Source organism: Canis lupus, chromosome 31, assembly GCF_011100685.1.
Source record: "Canis lupus familiaris isolate Mischka breed German Shepherd chromosome 31, alternate assembly UU_Cfam_GSD_1.0, whole genome shotgun sequence".
NCBI classification, from domain to species: Eukaryota; Metazoa; Chordata; class Mammalia; order Carnivora; family Canidae; genus Canis; species Canis lupus.
The window spans coordinates 16,828,169-16,846,293 of NC_049252.1; the positions used below are offsets into that span (position 1 = coordinate 16,828,169).

The 18,125-nt window shown below is 36.1% G+C and overlaps 1 long non-coding RNA gene across 16 annotated transcripts in view; it reads left to right on the forward strand.

The window, feature by feature from the left end:
- Positions 1–18,125, forward strand: part of LOC106558100 — a 267,855-nt gene that overhangs the window by 141,333 nt on the left and 108,397 nt on the right. For 15 of the 16 annotated variants that reach the window (XR_005382180.1, XR_005382184.1, XR_005382172.1 and 12 more), the window contains 2 exons: positions 14,986–15,095; positions 17,310–17,398. This is a non-coding gene — a long non-coding RNA (uncharacterized LOC106558100). The remainder of the gene's footprint in view (positions 1–14,985; positions 15,096–17,309; positions 17,399–18,125) is intronic. The other variant, XR_005382178.1, reaches the window with a different exon arrangement.

An 18,125-nucleotide genomic window follows, 5' to 3' on the forward strand; every position in this document is an offset into this window, starting at 1 on the left:
TCCCTGAGATTAGGAGGTGAAACAAGGCAAGTCCTGTGAGTATCCCAATTTTCTTCCTAGAAAAAGTTTACAGGCCTTAGCTAATGGAGGGGAGACATAGATACCAAAATTCTTGCTGAATTGGGAAGACAGGGATCCTTTAAAAGGTAATCTACTGTTTAAAGCAAAATTAACAATATATTGTGGAGATTAAAAAATATGTAGGATTAGATGGGAGGATAAAAGTGGAACGAGCATAAGACATGTGGAGGGATGTTGTAATGTTTAAAATATACATGAAATGGTATAGTAATATTTGAAAGTGGAGCAGTCCCTTAGGACACTTCAGTGGTATTGCTAACTTAGCCAAAGCAGAGTTAAACTGGAATCATAAACAGTACTACAATTAATCTAAAAAACAGCAGGACTAGAAGAAAAATGGCAGAACAAAGAGATGGGGAACTATAAATCAAATAAAGTTTGATTTACTACTGAATAAATCAGATTAAAGATAAACTATCTAAGTCTGCATTGCCCTGTTTATAGCCAGTAGCCATTTGTAACTACAGAGCACTTGAACATTGCCTCATTCAAACAGAAATATGGTGTTAAGTATAAAATCTACATTGAATTTTGAAGATTTACTACTGGAAACAGAATGAGAATTACCTTGTTAATAATAAATTTAATATTGATTACATGTTTAAATGATAGTATTTGAGTATATTGGGTTAAATCAAATATATTATTAAGTTAATTTCACCTATTTTTACTTTTTTAAAATGTGATACTAAAATTTTTTGAAATTACATATGGAGCTTACATTAAATTCCCATTAGACAAAGCTAAGCTAAACACTCAAATTGAAAAGATCATATGTGTTAGACCTATACACTGAAGACTATAAACATTGTTGAAAGAAATTAAAGGAGATGTAATTAACAGAAAGAGATGTTGTGCTAATGGGTCAGAATGACTCAATAGAGCTAACCTCACAAATCTCCCAAATTGGATCTATAGATACAAGGTAATTCCTATGAATATCCTAGGAGATCATTTTGTAGAATTTGACAAATACATTCTACAGTATATATAAAAAGGACCAAAGCAGTTTGAAAAAATAATTTCGAATAAATAAATATTTGGATTACTATCTTTTACTGATTTCAAGTTCTGATAGAATTTTATACATTACAGTTTTGCTTCGTGTAACTATTTGTAAATGCTGAGGAAAAAAATGAAGGGTAGCAAACAGAATTGACATAGTTAAAGAATTAAGTAAACCAAGATAAGAAACAACACCTTTCAATTCTGAATTATTTTAGTTTATGGAAATACATCATGAAAGAATTAGTCTTTTAAAACTCAGCTGATTTTATTTTATGTTTAATAATATTATACATTGATACTTTATAAAAAGTGATCATTAAAAGTCACCCAAAATGTTACTCTTTTCTATTTGTTTTCCTACTACAGAGAAGTATATCACAGACATAAATAACTCTTATATTACATAGGTCTTTATTAAGGAGAAAATGTTTTTCTGTCTGAACATCCCTTGGTTACATATTCATTATTTGAGTGTAACAGAGAAAGGGAATTCTAGACTTCAGGAGAGCCATATGAATGGTTTTGTTGTAGATCTCATTCTCTTCCTGGAGAGCTACCTCTTGACATAAACAAGGCACTTAGAATTGTTTTTTAACTATGAGTGAGTGAATCAAGGCCTTCTTTTTATAAAATCACTATTAAATAGTCCACAAGAAACATTATGTCTCCAAAAAAAATATCAGAGATATCTTGTTAAAGGGAAAGTTAACAAAGGACAAGTTGCCTTAATACGTAGATCTCATTTTATTAAGCGATACTACAAAAAGTACCATTTTTCACCCATGTGTAACAATGTCCTTTGAAAGGTCACTTTTTAAATCCTCTCATCAAAAATTGAAGTCTGGGATCACCTGGGTGACTCATTTGGTTAAGCATCTGCCTTCTGCTCAGGTCATGATCCCAGGGACCTGGGATTAAGCATCTGGCTCCCTGCTCAGCAGGGAGTCTGCTTCTCTCTCCCTCCTTCCATTCTTTCTCTCTCTCCCAAATAAATAAAATTCTTAAAAATTGTTTTTTTAGAAAGAAGTCTGTTTCCTCATCCTTTGACTACAGACTTGCATTGGGTTTTCCTCTGGCCAACAGACGGACAAGGAAGGAATAGGATGCTAGTTGTAAGCTCTGGCAGCTGAGACCATACATGTTCCATGCTACCAGAACCCTGAAACCAGGCAGTTAACAAGCTGGGCTAGCCTGCTTCAGGTTAAGTGACCATGTGGAATAGACTGAGTCTTCCCAGCTATAGCATTCTGAGACAGTCAACTCCCAGTTGATTGACAACTGACCACTGACCCTCATAAATCCAGTCAAAATCAGTCTTATTCACTGATCAGCACGATTTCCAGTCTACACTAGGCTTATCACAGTTTATAAAGGGTTATTGCTTTACGTCACTGGGATTTGCAAAACCCAAAATACTAAGAATGATAATACCAAGAGTGATAGTCACAAAGAAATATATCTTGAACGAACACAATAAACCTAAATCTAATTAGTCCCAATTATATTCTGGTTTCAAAGTGGTATCTCCTTAGAATGAACACCAATTCAAACACCAAAACAATTAAAAGCAAGCAAATGTTTAATATATGTTTTGAGCAATGTAAGGGGGGAGGTTAGTACATTATTAATATTTAGTACAGCATTTTAAGTACCATAGAAATTAATCAAAATTTATTTTCTTTCTCAATACTTTTCAGTTCTTCCTTTTCCCACATTTTGCTTCTCATATATCCACAATGTCTTTCAAAAAAAAGAAGTCTAAAAAGCTGACTAAAATTTTTGAACAACAAATATGTACTGTTGCCAATCAGCTACCCTTGAACAGAAAACAACTCCATTTCTTAGGTCCTCAAGAAAAGTTCACAAAAGCCGTACCATATCTTTTTGAAATATGTATTTAAATAATCCTTCCTTTTATAAAGAGACAAGGAAATGGGCACAGGGATTATTTTATATTGGAACTGTTGGTGAGTTTTAGTGTTGCTACTGATATTACTGATTGCTTTAGATTTAAAAAAACGAGACTTGAAAAATCTTATAAAACAATAAAAGTTTTCTTAATATCCTTTGCCAAAATAATTTCCTGGGACTTCATTTTTTTTAACACACATATATTTTTGAACATTTCTATTTAAGATACATTTTTTGTGTGGCCATAACTGCTCACAATTGTGAAATATGTCAGATTTTACTTTAACTGACACTGGGGAGTTGTTATTAACTTTTCCAGTGGTTAACAAGTTTAACCTAATATATCCTTAATGCTGAGTGCAAAGATTTGGAGGATGATTATGAAAGTAAACACACACACATGCATACACATAAAGCTTCAATTTACCAACTGTATTAAAAATGCAAGCTATTCAATTTACAGATTGTCTTGGTTCATAAACACTGAGATGAAATCAGGAATCATTTCAAAAAAAATCATTAATTTTATGAACTGCTGTGCTTACAAATAGTTCATGAACTTTAGGAATACACTTTTAGGTTCAAAAACGTGGCTTTTTGCAAAATATATTGATAAAAGATGCATTTTAAAAAAGGAGAGATGAGAATGCTGGAAAGGACTAATACCAGAGCCATGTAAGAACCAGCTAGGGGATCCCTGGGTGGCGCAGAGGTTTAGCGCCTGCCTTTGGCCCAGGGTGCGATCCTGGAGACCCGGGATTGGATCCCACGTCGGGCTCCCGGTGCATGGAGCCTGTGTCTCTGCCTCTCTCTCTCTCTGTGTGACTATCATAAATAAAATAAAATAAAAAAAAAGAACCAGCTAGAATATTTCTGAGAAAAACTCACACCTAAGAAGATAGGAAATTTTTCTAACATTTTTGTCTTATTGAAAATGTCCTGTTGCAATTATTGGCTCATGTCCTTTCAATGACGTGTTTTCCTTGTCACAACAGTGAAAGGAAAACAAACTTATCTAAAGTATTTGTGACTATTATGCTCAAAGTATCAATAATTTCATTAAAAATTTCAATTTTATCTTTCTGAAATATCTTTAATACTGGATTCTTATCTCTATGTAACATATAATGAAATGAACACATGTGTAATTGAGGATACAAGAATGAAAATAGATTTGATCTATATGTTAGGTTAAAAAACCTTATTTACATAAATTTATAAATAATAATTTTACAAAAATTTCCTCTGCTAAAGTTTTGAAATACTTTTTGGAATACCATTAAAGAAGAGCATTGTCTTTCTGCCCCTGGACGCTGCCGAGTAAGCATCATTAAGGTCTCCCCTCCCACTGCCGTCAGGTCTAAGTCAGAGTCTTCCAAAGAGCCTGAGCTCAACAAAGGTTTGAGCTTTGAAACAACCGATGAGAGTCTGAGGAGCCATTTTTGAGCACTGGGGGATGCTTACGGACTGTGTAGTAATGAGAGACCCCAACACCAAGCACTCCAGAGGCTTTGGGTTCCTCAGGTGCCACCGTGGAGGAGGTGGACGCAGCCATGAACTCAAGGCCACACAAGGTGGATGGAAGAGTGGTGGAACCAAAGAGGGCTGTCTCCCGAGAAGATTCTCAAAGACCTGGTGCTCACTTAACTGTGAAAAGGATTTTTGTTGGTGGCATTAAAGAAGACACTGAAGAACAACATCTAAGAGATTATTTTGAACAGTATGGGAAAATTGAAGCGATGGAGATCATGACTGACCAAGGCAGTGGCAAAAAGAGAGGTTTTGCTTTTGTGACCTTTGACGACCATGACTCTGTAGACAAGATTGTCATTCAAAAATCCCATACTGTGAATGGCCACAACTGTGAAGTAAGGAAAGCCCTATCGAAGCAAGAGATGGCTAGTGCTTGTCCAGCCAAAGAGGCCGAAGTGGTTCTGGAAACTTTGGTGGTGGTCATGGAGGTGGTTTTGGTGGGAATGACAACTTTGGTCATGGAGGGAACTCCAGTGGTTGAGGTGGCTTTGGTGGCAATCGAGGTGGTGGTGGATACAGTGGCAGTGGCGATGGCTCTAACGGATTTGATAATTATGGAAGCAACTTTGGAGGTGGTGGTAACTATAATGATTTTGGCAATTATAACAATCAATCCTCAAATTTTGGACCCATGAACGGAGGAAATTTTGGAGGCAGAAGCTCTGGCCCCTATGGTGGTGGAGGCCAATATTTTGCCAAACCACGAAACCAAGGTGGCAAGGTGGTTCCAGCAGCAGCAGCTATGCAGTGGCAGAAGGTTTTAATTACTGCCAGGAAACAAAGCTTAGCAGGAGAGGAGAGCCAGAGAAGTGACAGGAAGCTACAGGTTACAACAGATTTGTGAACTCAGCCAAGCACAGTGGTGGCAGGGCCTAGCTGCTACAAAGAAGACATGTTTTAGACAATACTCATGTGTATGGGCAAAAAACTCGAGGACTGTATTTGTGACTAATTGTTTAACAGGTTATTTTAGTTCCTGTTTTGCGGAAAGTGTAAAGCATTCCAACAAAGGGTTTTAATGTAGTTTTTTTTTTTTTTTTGCACCCATGCTGTTGATTGTTAAATGTAATAGTCATCATGACACTGAATAAATGTGTCTTTTTAAAGATGTGCTGTGTAAAGTTAGTCTACTCTGAAGCCATCTTGGTAAACTACCCCAAAAGTGTGAAGTTAGAATTCCTTCAGGGTGGTGCCAGGTTTCATTCGAAATTTATTTGCAACCGGCGTGGGCACAGAAGCCATGTCTCCACAAACCTTGGTGTGGTTGAACTGACAGTTAATGTGTTGTGATCTGGAGTTCACCGTTGTGATCTGGGTCACCCAAGCAAACTCCTGGAGTTTATTTGGTTATTATGATTGTTGGTACATCCTATGCAATATATATGAATTGAATTATGGTATCAGATAAAATTATAGATGGGATTAAAGCTTGTGTATTGTCCATTATCATGTGTAATCAATAAACGATTTAATATTCTCTTAAAAAAAATAAAGAGGATTGTATGCTCTGACAAAATCAGTTCTGAAGATATAAGTAATAATTATAATAAAAACAGTAATAGCTAAAATATTGTAGCTTACTACATTCCCTTTATTTATATTAAATGTTTTAGTTGTCATGGCAGGATAAAAAGGTAAGTACTGAATTATCCCCATTTTCAGATAGGGAGATGTAGACACAACTAGGAATCAAGAAACAAAGAAAAAAAAACTATATTAAACATAATAATCTTACCCTTAGGTTAATGCTTCTGTTTCAGGTGTAGCACATTGTTTTTCTTCCTCTAATGATTCTTTAACCTCCCTGATCCTCTGTTTATCAACCATAAAATGGAAATAGGAAAACAGCCTACCATATGGGCTTACTGTAAAAATGGAATGAAGTATCAAATTGGTCAGCACAATATTTTAACATTTAAAAAAATAAAAGTTCTTTCTGTTCATTGACCACCCTTGGGGAAAGAGCAGTATCTTATTATGTAGTGTATCCAGAAGTTAAAGAGGAGCTGTGAAGGTGGTGAGGAGCCTGCATGGGAATAAGAGGAACCCTTGAGGCTGAGGCAGCTTCAAAGTGGACAATTCAAGGACAGTGGATAAACCAACTTCTTTCCCCAGATTGGTTTTAAAAGAATGGAGTGAGTTCACACACCTGGAGTCAGTGTTACAGGGTATAGTGTCAGTCAGTATCCATCATTCCATTCAGCATTTGTTTAAAAAGTTGAAATTAAAGGTTAACTTTATACCAGGCAGTGGGACAAATACTAGGGATAGAGAGAAAGATACAGGATTAAGGCCCCAATTTAACAGAGCACATATGCTACTGGGAAACTAAACTAAAAAGGTAACTTTTACTATCATGTATGATATGTATCCTTTGATCAAAGAGCATTAGATGAAATTCTCCAATAAGAGTATAGAAATCAAATCATTGATATTGGCTGAGTTAGAACAAAGAAAGCTGCGTGAGATGGGTTTTGGTAAATGAGCTGAGAATTACTAGATGAAAGATGGAAGGAAGGGCATTACAACCAGAGGGAACAAAGTATACAAAGGGACTGGCCACCAGAGCACACATTTTGCATAAAGAAATTAAATGAGATTGGCATGGTTGAGAGAGATGATGAAGCACAGTGAGTATCAACATGCGATGATGAAGAGACTAGGGAGGAATAATTTGCGAATCATCTGGAATTCCAGAGCAAGGAGCCCAAACTTGAGTCCAAATATTATGGACAAAATGTAAAGATTTTAGTGGAGAGCCATATTCACTTTAGAAAGAGGATCAGTTTAGGAGAAATGGGCTATGCATTAGAGGTCCAAAGGGACTGTGTCTGAGAAACACAGTGGATACCCAATAAAACGCATTCAAGGGAATAAGCATACAAGGTAAAATCATCTTGTCCAGAATGCTATTCTTCCTCATTTCCCTTCCATGTGAAGGAAAAATGCAATAATACCAGTGGCTAGCACACAAGTAACCAGTAAGTGTTTGTAAAGATATTCCACTGTAGGTTTCCTTGCTTCTTTGACATATTTTCGTTGGGTAGTCATCCATGTCTGATGATCTGTCCTTTTTGAATTATCCTTGCTTATTTTTCAACTCCTTTAGACAATTGTCAGATAATTAAGTTTTCCCCCTCTTTTCACTTATTTCACCAATAATAATTTAAAAAATCTTTCTTTCTTTTCTAAAAGCATGTACCTTAACCTTCAGTACCCCTTGAATTTCTTCATCTTATGAGACCTATAAAAAAATCCTGTTCTTTAAGCCTGTTTAAATCCACTTTCTGGAAGCAGAGCTGTAGTATTGCCTAACCCCCACCCCCATTCTGCTTTTGAATTTTCAGCTCTATTAGTTCCTGGTAAGTTTTGTACCGATTACATCATGCGGTTCTCCTGGGTGCACAAGAATCAAATAAAGAAGCTCAGCCACCCATGTCAATTCCTGTGCTTTTTACAACAGAGAATCTTTCCTAATTAGCAGTTGTCGAGTTGGTTCAATTCCCTTGTCACCACCATGTTCTGTACCTTGACTACCAAAAAGCTGTTCCTAGATGAGTGTCCGATTACTTCCTTTAACTCTTGCTATATAATAAATAATTAATAGTTTCCTTTAATCTGATCAGTATTGTCAATTGATGTCTAATTATTTATATGCTTTTTAATTTTTTTTTTACCTGAAGGCTGATATATAGCAAACCAGGCTTTAGTTTATGTGTTTTTGAATATATACTTTCTAAGAGTAAGTAGGTAATATTTTTGAAAGAAAAATGTTCTGCGCTTTTCCTGCCTTCCCTACCTCCCCTATATAATCACATATTTATTGTCTCTCTGGCTAGCCAGAGATAAATATTGCATTGGAAGTACATTTTATGCCAGAAAGGCTCTGTTGTGAGCAAGGATGCTGTTTACCACTTCAAATTTCACACTTTGGAAAAGGTCACTGTTCAGAGTGATCCAGGACCAACACTTTTTGTTTGTGATGAATCAAGAGCATAAATAAGCATGGCCAGGCAGCCAGCTCCTCTGGTTTATACTCTTTCAGGTCCTTCCTGGTGTGTGTGTTCAGTTGAGAATTGATGGACACTTGTATGTCTCTGTGACTAAGGCATTGTTGTTGGGGAGAGGACCATCCAGAGCCAGAGTGAGAATATGGCATTGAGATAACATGATTTATAATAAGTATAGAAATTTCTTCTTTGTCCCAATTTCTGACATAAAGCTCCCCAAACCCTTGGCATTTCCTAAATGATAAGAACAATAAAGGTGTCTTTTATTATGTTAAGGAGGTGAGTTTTAGAAAGCACCTAGGTAACCTAAGGATGGACACTGGTTGCCAGTGGAGCCAGCCTTATGATTAAAGGGTTGAAGGTTTTAGGCTTACCCCCTCATGCTGGAGGTTAAGTCAATTGCAATGGCCAGTGATTTGATCAATCATGCCTCTCTACTTGCAACCGTCATAAAAACCCAAAATGACTAGGTTCAGAGAGCTTTCAGGTTGGTAAATGGGTAGAAATTTGGGGAAAATGTTGCACTTGGAGAAGACAGAGGACATGGAAGCTCTGTGCCTCTTCCCTATACCTTGCCCCACGTATCTCTCTCATCTGAGTGTACCTGAATTATATTCTTTTATACTAAATTGGTGATCTAGTAAGTAAAATGTTTCCCTGAGTTCTGTGAGCTGGTCTAGCAAGTTAATTGAACCAAAGGAGGGAGTCTTTGGAACCTCCAGTCTATAGCCAGTTGGTCAAAAGCACAGGTGACAACCCAGACTTGGGATTGTTATTTGAAGTGTGGAGGGGAGGGTGGCGGGGATGGGGGGTGTCAGTTCTGTGGGACTGAGCCCTTAACCTGTGGAATCTAATGCTTCTTCCAAATCCATAGTGCCAGAATTAGGTTGAATTGTGGAACACCCAGTACTAGAGATTTAGGTCTGTGGGAGTTTCCGTATCCTCACATTGACACTGTTCAACTTTATCAGAGTCCTGTGTCCCCCAAAACTGCAACAGTCAAGAAATTCCCCAACCTTTCTGTGTTCTTGAAATGGCTAACTGCAAAGAATCATTCTTCCCATTATGACTTAGATAAGCCCCACTGGTAAACCCCTGCTTTACCTATGACAAGGCTGGAAGAAAAGTCTCCAAATTCTCATTTGTCTCCTGCATGCTGAGGTGAACTGTTCATACCCACTGAACAATCTGGACAAAATGCCTGCTAACTTGACCAAATGTTGCTCAGGCTTCTCCTTCCTTCCCCAGGCCTCTGAGCCTTTACCCTCCTCTGATCATTGTGCTAATGAACAAAAGCTCTTTTATAGCCTCTCCTGGGAACTAACTGCCTGACCTCAGGGGAACATCTGTCCCTCCTCATGCACTGTCCTGTCGCATTGCCACCCATCCTTGTTCCCCACACTTGGTTATTCCTAGCTTTGTTTACTCCTTTCTGCAAAAAAAAAAAAAAAAAAAAAGCCTTTTTCTGGTGCCATTGGATACACTTGCAAATCTCCTGGTAGATTTGCCATATGGCAATAATCCCCCAGCCCTATTACAAGAGTTTCCCTGTCCCATCACAATAACCTTTCTCCCTTTACTTCAATATACATATTTTTTAATAAGTTCATCCTCACTGAACTCTGGATTTGTTTTTATTTGACAGCATACACCCAAGGAATAGCCTAGGGTATAAGGTGAGAGGCCTCCCGAAAGCCTCAAAGTCATATAAACCTTTTCTTCATATCTCTCATGCCAACTGTGAGAGCAGCAAGCAGAAGATGGAGAACCCTTAAAACTGAATTATCTTGGAGATGCTGACTGTAACCTCAACATCCTGTTTAAATGGATCAGACTAAGTTTTTAATTGATTTTTGCTAAACTTGTATTCCCCATTATTCTTTCTATACCCAGAAGATTGTTCTGAGAATAGTGCAAAGAAAAGAGACATTTTAGGGAATTAAGTAAAATACATATTTTCTGCATATCAGAGTTTATGAGTAAGTTTGTGAACTGGCTACATGTATAAATCTTTTTGAAAACTAGTTTTTTTTTTTTTTTTCTTCTCTGCTTCTATTTCTTATTTTGCAACTCTTTTCCTGGAAACTTCAAGGTAACATTTTATGTATTTTACTTACTATATTGATTTGTTTTTAAACATTTTATTTTGATGAGTTTAAATGTCTTCTGCGGAGACAGTTGCTTATCACCAGAAAAATGGGAAACAATCATGCCCCTTGTGAAAATAATTTTGTTCATTTAAGGAAGAAGAGATAAAGTAGCATAGTACATGCTACTGTATTTAGCACCTTTCTCTTAAGATCTTGTACTCTACTCTTAATATAATCCCGCCATATCACTTTTATATATGTGATTTATTTTTGTGTATCAAATTAATTTTTTTGGTCTAGTTTCTTTTAGCAATGAGGCTGCTATATACCTCCATCCTAAAATTATTTCTAACTCTAAATATTTTTACACAAATAAGAATCTGGGAAATTTTTAAGTTCTCTAATTGGAAGATTTTTAGGACCATATGTTACATTCCCTAGAATTTCCTAGAAATCCTAGAATGCCATTTTCCAAAAACATAAAAAAAAGCGTAAGCTGATTGTATAATATATTCACAGCACTATTTACTCAACTAAGTTCTTTCAAAACCCTTGTAAATTGTCCTTGGTCTACAGAAGCACTATTCATGATTATTTATGATTATTATTTATAAAATGAAATTCAATGACAATGCTAAACAACCTACTTCACAGTAGGTTAAACTCTACAGAGAGAATATGTATTTAAAAAACCAATCCTGACAGGCATACATTATACAGGTACAGGTGTCAGGCAAGAGATAATTCATGCTGATAATTATTTTAAAAGAGCAGGAAATAGAATATTATTGTTACAAAAATTTGTCAGAAGAATCTTGACTTTTAATAGATTACATAGAAATATGAAATGACTGAGGATAGAACATTTAAAATCTTCAGAGGCAGAAGAAACTAAGTGGGTGGTCAAAGAAAAGTCAGAGTCCGATTGTTGAGGCTGGAAGAAGTCCTGTTGAGACAAGGACATATTGTAGACAAAGTCTTTCCTCGGGAAGCACTTGAAAATGTGTATGTGGGGTATAAAAACGACCATGAAGAGTCAAAGAGAATGATAGTAGAAGATATGTTCTCAACAGCAAGATGAAATAGGGAATATCTGTACAAAGTAGAATGTATACAATGTATATGCCCACTAAACTGCAGATTTCCCTCTGTCAGATGTGGCTACATTTGTCAATTAATTTGAGGCAATAGAAAGTTTGAAACAAAACAAAACAAAAACCTCTTCCACCTGCAGCCCACTCTTACTGAGGGGATGTATAAAATTACCACAGAGCCCAAACAGTACATCTCGAGCTCTGATCTTTTCTGAAGATGATATCTCTTTTCTACTTATTAATCTTTCTTAGAAATATTCACCTGGAGAGGAAAAATGCTTTTTCTTCTATCACAAAAGAAACAAGCCTTTGAAATCCCATCTTTGTTCTTCACAACGTGGACTTGTATAACTTACAAAGAATTCTCTCTGAAGTCCATAAACAAAAGAATGTCTTGCTGTACACAAGTTATCTGTTTAAGAGAGCTTTCTTCTCCTCCTCTGTCCTGATTTGAAGTGTTTCAACATGCGGCAAAACTAAGATCTAATCATTGCAACAATTGACTGAGGATTCCCACTGAGATTTTAGGAAAGGAAACAAGCAACATGCAATGTTACCCTGATAGGCCCCAAACACACTTTGGAAATTGTTTAAAGATTATTTGCTTATACTTTTTCTTTAGAAATACCAAAGAAATCAGGCTTTCAAGGGATGATATGGAGCATTGTCAGAGCTAATTTGTTTATAAGTATTTGTAGACAAAATATTTTTAAATGATGTAGAACATGCATATTATTCCAGATAGTTGAATTGCACTAAATGAACTAGCAACACCGATAAAAAGTGTCTCTGTATGAAAGTTTTGCGCTTTTTCTTTTCCTAATAGTGGAAACTAATTTTGACTTGTGAGAAAGATATACTTTTACTGTTATCATAGGGTAAAATTCCAGCATGCCCTAATTTTAAGTATATTGTCCTTGACTTGAGAATTTAACTATGTGGCTCTTGGGAGATACCCTTCAATCATAAATACTTCTTCCTTTGCCTGCCATTCTTAATCAGAATCACTAATGTCCTAGGAAAATCAATCTCTCTCTCTTTCAACAAAGTGCGGGGAAAATAATCTTCCAGAAATAAATGGAGTCTTCAGAAGATGTGAACACAAAGTGTTAAATGAGGAAATAACCCATTCTAAGATGTTACCTGCATTTTGGACCACTACTGTAGAACCACAGCAGGATAGGGAAGTAGTAAGGGAGATGCTGTGTTGATTATGGCAGCATAAGTTCTGTTCCCAATACCTTCTGTTATTTTGGGGGAATAACTGCATGCAGAGTAGAACATTCATTGGGGAGGAGTTTGAGACATCCAGGTTTTAGATATGCATTAAAAGCCACATTGCTGTGTGGCTGGGTGACTCAGCTTGGTAAATATCTGCTTTCAGCTCAGGTCATTATCTCAGGGTCCTGGGATGGACCCCCCCAAGTTAGGATTCCTGCTTCCTTGGAAGTCTACTTTTCCCTCTCCCTCTCTCTCCTGCTCATGCTCTCTCTCTTCTTCTCTCTCTCATGCACACACATGCATTCTCTCTCTCCCAAATAAGTAAAATCTTTTTTTATTTTTTATTTATTTTTTAAAAGATTTATTTATTTACTTATTTATGATAGACAAAGAGAGAGAGAGAGAGAGAGAGAGGCAGAGACACAGGCAGAGGGAGAAGCAGGCTCCATGCAGGGAGCCCAACGTGGGACTCGATCCTGGGACTCCAGGATCGCACCCTGGGCCAAAGGCAGGTGCTAAACCGCTGAGCCACCCAGGGATCCCCTGAGCCACCCAGGGATCTTTTAAAAGGCACATTACCTTGCTTTTTCCTCTCTAGAATATAGTTTTTCACTTTTGTAAAATGAAGAATTGGATTAGATGATATGACCGTTTTGTTTTTATCTCTGTAGCTCTGTCGTTTAATAGAGAAATTAGGAAACAGTGTAGATGAATGAGGATAGAGTAACAAGAATTCCTCACAAGAAGTCTAGGCTCCAGATAAATGTATAAATACTTAATGAACATAGGAAATTTTCTATGAATATGTTGCATAATATAACACATAAGATTAACCATTACACACTTGGTCTTCTTTATTTTAATCCCACCCAATTCCATGATTACTACTGGCCTAAAATCTGTTTTAAAAATTCTTAATGTGACCTATTGTGACTTTATAAACTCTTTACTTTTCACAATGGTTACAGGAGAGAATATTTCAGCTTATTTTCTCAATAGAGTTGGGAAATTATATACTTCACTAAAGTAAAAATTAAAAAAAAGATATGATGCATTAAGTGTTTCAAAAGAGCCCTGATGAAAATATAAAGTTCTGTAAGATGCATATTTAAAGATTTACTTATAAATGGTGCTTTCCATATTCTTGGTTTTTGGTAGACAAATTCTTAAATGTATTTAATAATATCCCACCATCACTTTTTTAGATAGTTTAAGATTTCTTTTAAATCAGTTCAACATAAAAGTTAAATGAAAAATAAATTTCAATGTGTTTTTAAAAAGGGTAATATGGAATTGTCAAAGAGTAAGAATTCCTATCCCCTTCAAAGGTCCCTCTAGCTTGACTAAAAATCAAATTGACATGACAGGGGAAATAGAAAATCACATTTAATTGTATACATATGGGGAATCCAAACAGACATGGAAATTCCAAAGACAGACAAAATGAGGTATATATGTCATTCTAAACTATGGAGAAAGAAGGTAAGGGACCTAAGACTTCAAAGGGAAGGAATGTAATTCACAGGAAGATGAGAAAGAGTAAATGACTTTCTACCATACCTGTCCATATCATAATATGGTTATTTTTGGTGATAGCTCTCCTCCCGGAGAAGGTTCTCTAAATTCTTTTTAGGCAGTTGAGGATGGAGGTGAATAGCTAGAGCTTTCTCTGAATCTATTGAGTTATGGTTAGTTTTTAACTCAAAATAATCTTCATGCTAAACTGACCCATGTCAGGGACCAGTGTCCTGTCCTTGGCCACTACAGAGTCAATACAATGAATTATGAGTAAAGGAGCGGCATTTTGGGAATGGCAGAGTGAGTAATGCAGTGAACCCTTCCCCCAATAAAATCACCTTTTAACTAGAGAAAATTATAAAAGAACAGTAACAGCAGCAAAATACCAATCATTTAAAGTCTCTGGAAATTGTCTGAAAGGCATAAAGCAAATGGGAAAAAAATCTATTAAATCTTAATAAAAAATAGCAGAAGGCTGTGACATTTGAGCCAAGACTTACTGTGTTTCCCTACTTCCAGCCCAATGTATAGAAACTTCTCTTGGTGCTCCACCTGCAGAAGGTACAGCCATAAAGACGGGACTCTTCACTCCAGCTCCTTTTGAGGGCTATGGGTTCACCTCAGGAGAGGTAGGTAGCTGGCATTACTCATCATCTATTAGTCCTATTATGTAGAGCTCCATTCAAAACAGACATAGCTGAGAAGATTGAGGCTGGTTAACCCTACTCAGGTTCCATTTGTAGCATGCAAACTCCACTCCAGATACGATAGACCAAAACTACTGGGCACAATTGCCTCATCTCCAGTTTGCTTATAGGGCAGAGTTTCCATGCAGGGAGGGGCAAGCCAAGAAGCCCAGGGACTACCAAGTACCTCCAGTGCCAGCTTATAGAGCACATAGGTTATTCTAAGAGAAGCGGGCCTTTGGGTTACCTCCAGCTTCTGTGCAGACCTGCAAAGATTCTGATTAGGGGAAGAGGCAGGCCATAATGACTTAGAGCTCTGCAGCTCTGCCTGAAGAGACTGATTTTAATTGGAAGAGATCTCAAAGAACTCCACGTCTAACGTTGTTGCCAAAAACCATGAGGACCTTAAAGGGAAGCAATTAAGAACACAGTGATAGCATGATACTAGTAGCATCGAGGGACATGGCAGAGAAACCAGAAATTTAACATAGAGAACCAGGAGAAAAGGTAGCTTTGAAGAGCTCTCTTTGTAGTAACAGTCAACCATGAGTTCAGGAATATTGTGTATGTTACGTGGCACCCGCTTGGAACAATCAGAACTGGTTTGAAAACATTCCCAAACCACAGAAAAATTCATCAATAAAAGTCAGAATCCTCACTGGCAGAAAGACCTTAAGTATAATTCTGCCAAAACATTGGCTGAACGATAAGCTACTCAGACTCGGAGGCACATCTTAGGGAAGACAGGCTTAAAAATAAAATCACACACATTACTGCCAGAATTAAGACTCTCTGCATGCCTTAAGCTGTGCCCTCTTAGGAATAGTCAGAGAGGAAAAACCTAAACTATTAGTTGCTAGATGAGCATGGGACAAAATCATAAACTCCTTAAACTGTGATAGGACCCTCTATGCCAGGCATATATCTTACAGTAAAAACAGCAAAGGATACAAGTCTAACTGACTAAGGATATTTAAGCACAATCTTTGATCAAAAAAGTGGCTTAACTGACCTAGGGGTAACAACTAGTTACGGAAAGACCAAAAGACCAAAAAATAAAATAAAGAACAAAAATTAACAAGAGCCTTTATAGGCTGCACACTAAGAGCAAAGACTCCACAGACAGAGTTCAGCCGAGTTACTAAAAAAACACATGACCGAGGAAACACTAACAACCAAATATCATCCCCCCACAAGTGGACAGCTTTTAATAAAAAACTGAGACAAAGAAATAAAAAAGCATGACTCATAAATAGAAAGAAGAAAAATATATTGGGCATAAAAAGTGCTTTTGAAGAAGCCCCAGTGTTGGACAAGTTGGACAAAGAATTCAAAGCAGCCACTATAAAGGCGTTCACAGAACTAAAGGTAAATATACCTAAAGATTACTTCGTGAAAGAATACCAGGAAAGTGGTATTGTAAATAAGAATCAAATTAAAATCTGGAGTTGAAAATTACACTAGAATAAAAACATGCTAGACGGGCTCAACAGTAAATTTCAGCTGGCAGGAAAAAGAATTTCCAACATTGAGATACATTAATAAAGATTATATAATATGACAAGGAAGAACAAAGAATGAAAATGAACAGAGCCTCAGAGAAATATGAAACACCATTAAGCACAGCAACACATGAAGAATGAAAATACCAGGTTTGGACAGTAAAGGTCATGAAAAACATTCAAAGACACGATAGCTGAAAAATTTCTGAAATCTGAAAAAATATCAATCTACAAATCCAAAGATCTCAATGTACTTCAAGTATGATTAATTCAAAGAGTTCTACACATCATAGTCGAATTATTGAAAATGAAAGAGAAAATCTTGAGAGCAAGAAGAGAAAATGACTTACCACAAGGAAACCCTGGAATGATTGATTGATAAGAAGGAGTGACTCCATAGGCAGTGGAATGGCATTCAAAGTGCTAAAGAAGAGATAAAAAAGCATCTATACCAAAAATCTTAATAACTAGCAAGACTATCTTTCAAAAAGGTGAAATAAAAATATTCCTATATAAATAACAACTTAAAGCCTCTGTTTCTAGCAGACTTTCCTTTTTTTCTTGACATATTTAGAAAACAACTGCATTAAAAATGTATATTATTGTATTGTTGTATATTGTTGTATAACATTTCAAAACATAATTTATTTGACAGAGTACAGAAGGGGCAAGTGACAAGTTCTTATAGAAAAGGAATGACATTAGGTGAGAACTCAAATGCATACAAAGAAATGGAAAATAAAGGTAAATAAAAATACTAGTATAATAAATGCTATAAATATATAGTGTTCTTTTTTCTTCTCCTTCTTTAAGATACATATGATTATATAAAATGGAAGTTAAACACCACATTCCACAATAACCAATGACTCGAATAATGTTATAAGGAAAATTGCAATTTTAGATAAATAAAACTAACCCACAACATACCAAATCTGTGAGTTTCAGCTGAAAAATGTCAAGAGAGAAACCTACAGCTGCTAACACTTTCCTAAAAAACGAAGATAGATGTCAAATCAATAGGCAAATATTTCACTTTAATAGGAAATCAGAAGAAGAGACCAAACTAAAAGCAAGCAAGAAGAGAATAATAAACATCATGGAAATAAGTCAAATACAGAAGAGAAAAATAATAGTGAAATTCAATGAAATCAAAAGTCATTTTTGGAAAAGATCAGCACATTCAATAAAACTTTATATATGATGACCAGGAAAGAAAAAGACTCAAATTACTTAAATCAGTGATGGAAAGTGGCATATAACCATAGACCTTATAGAAATGGAAGATTGTAAGAATATTATGGGCAACTACATGGCAGGAAGTGAGATAACTTAGACGACATTAACAAAGTCCTAGAATAACACAAACTATTAAACTTATTCCAGAAGAATTCTAAAAATTATGAATAGACCTAAAAATAAAATGATTGAATTAGTAATTTTTAAATTTCTCACAAAGAAAAGCTTGCAT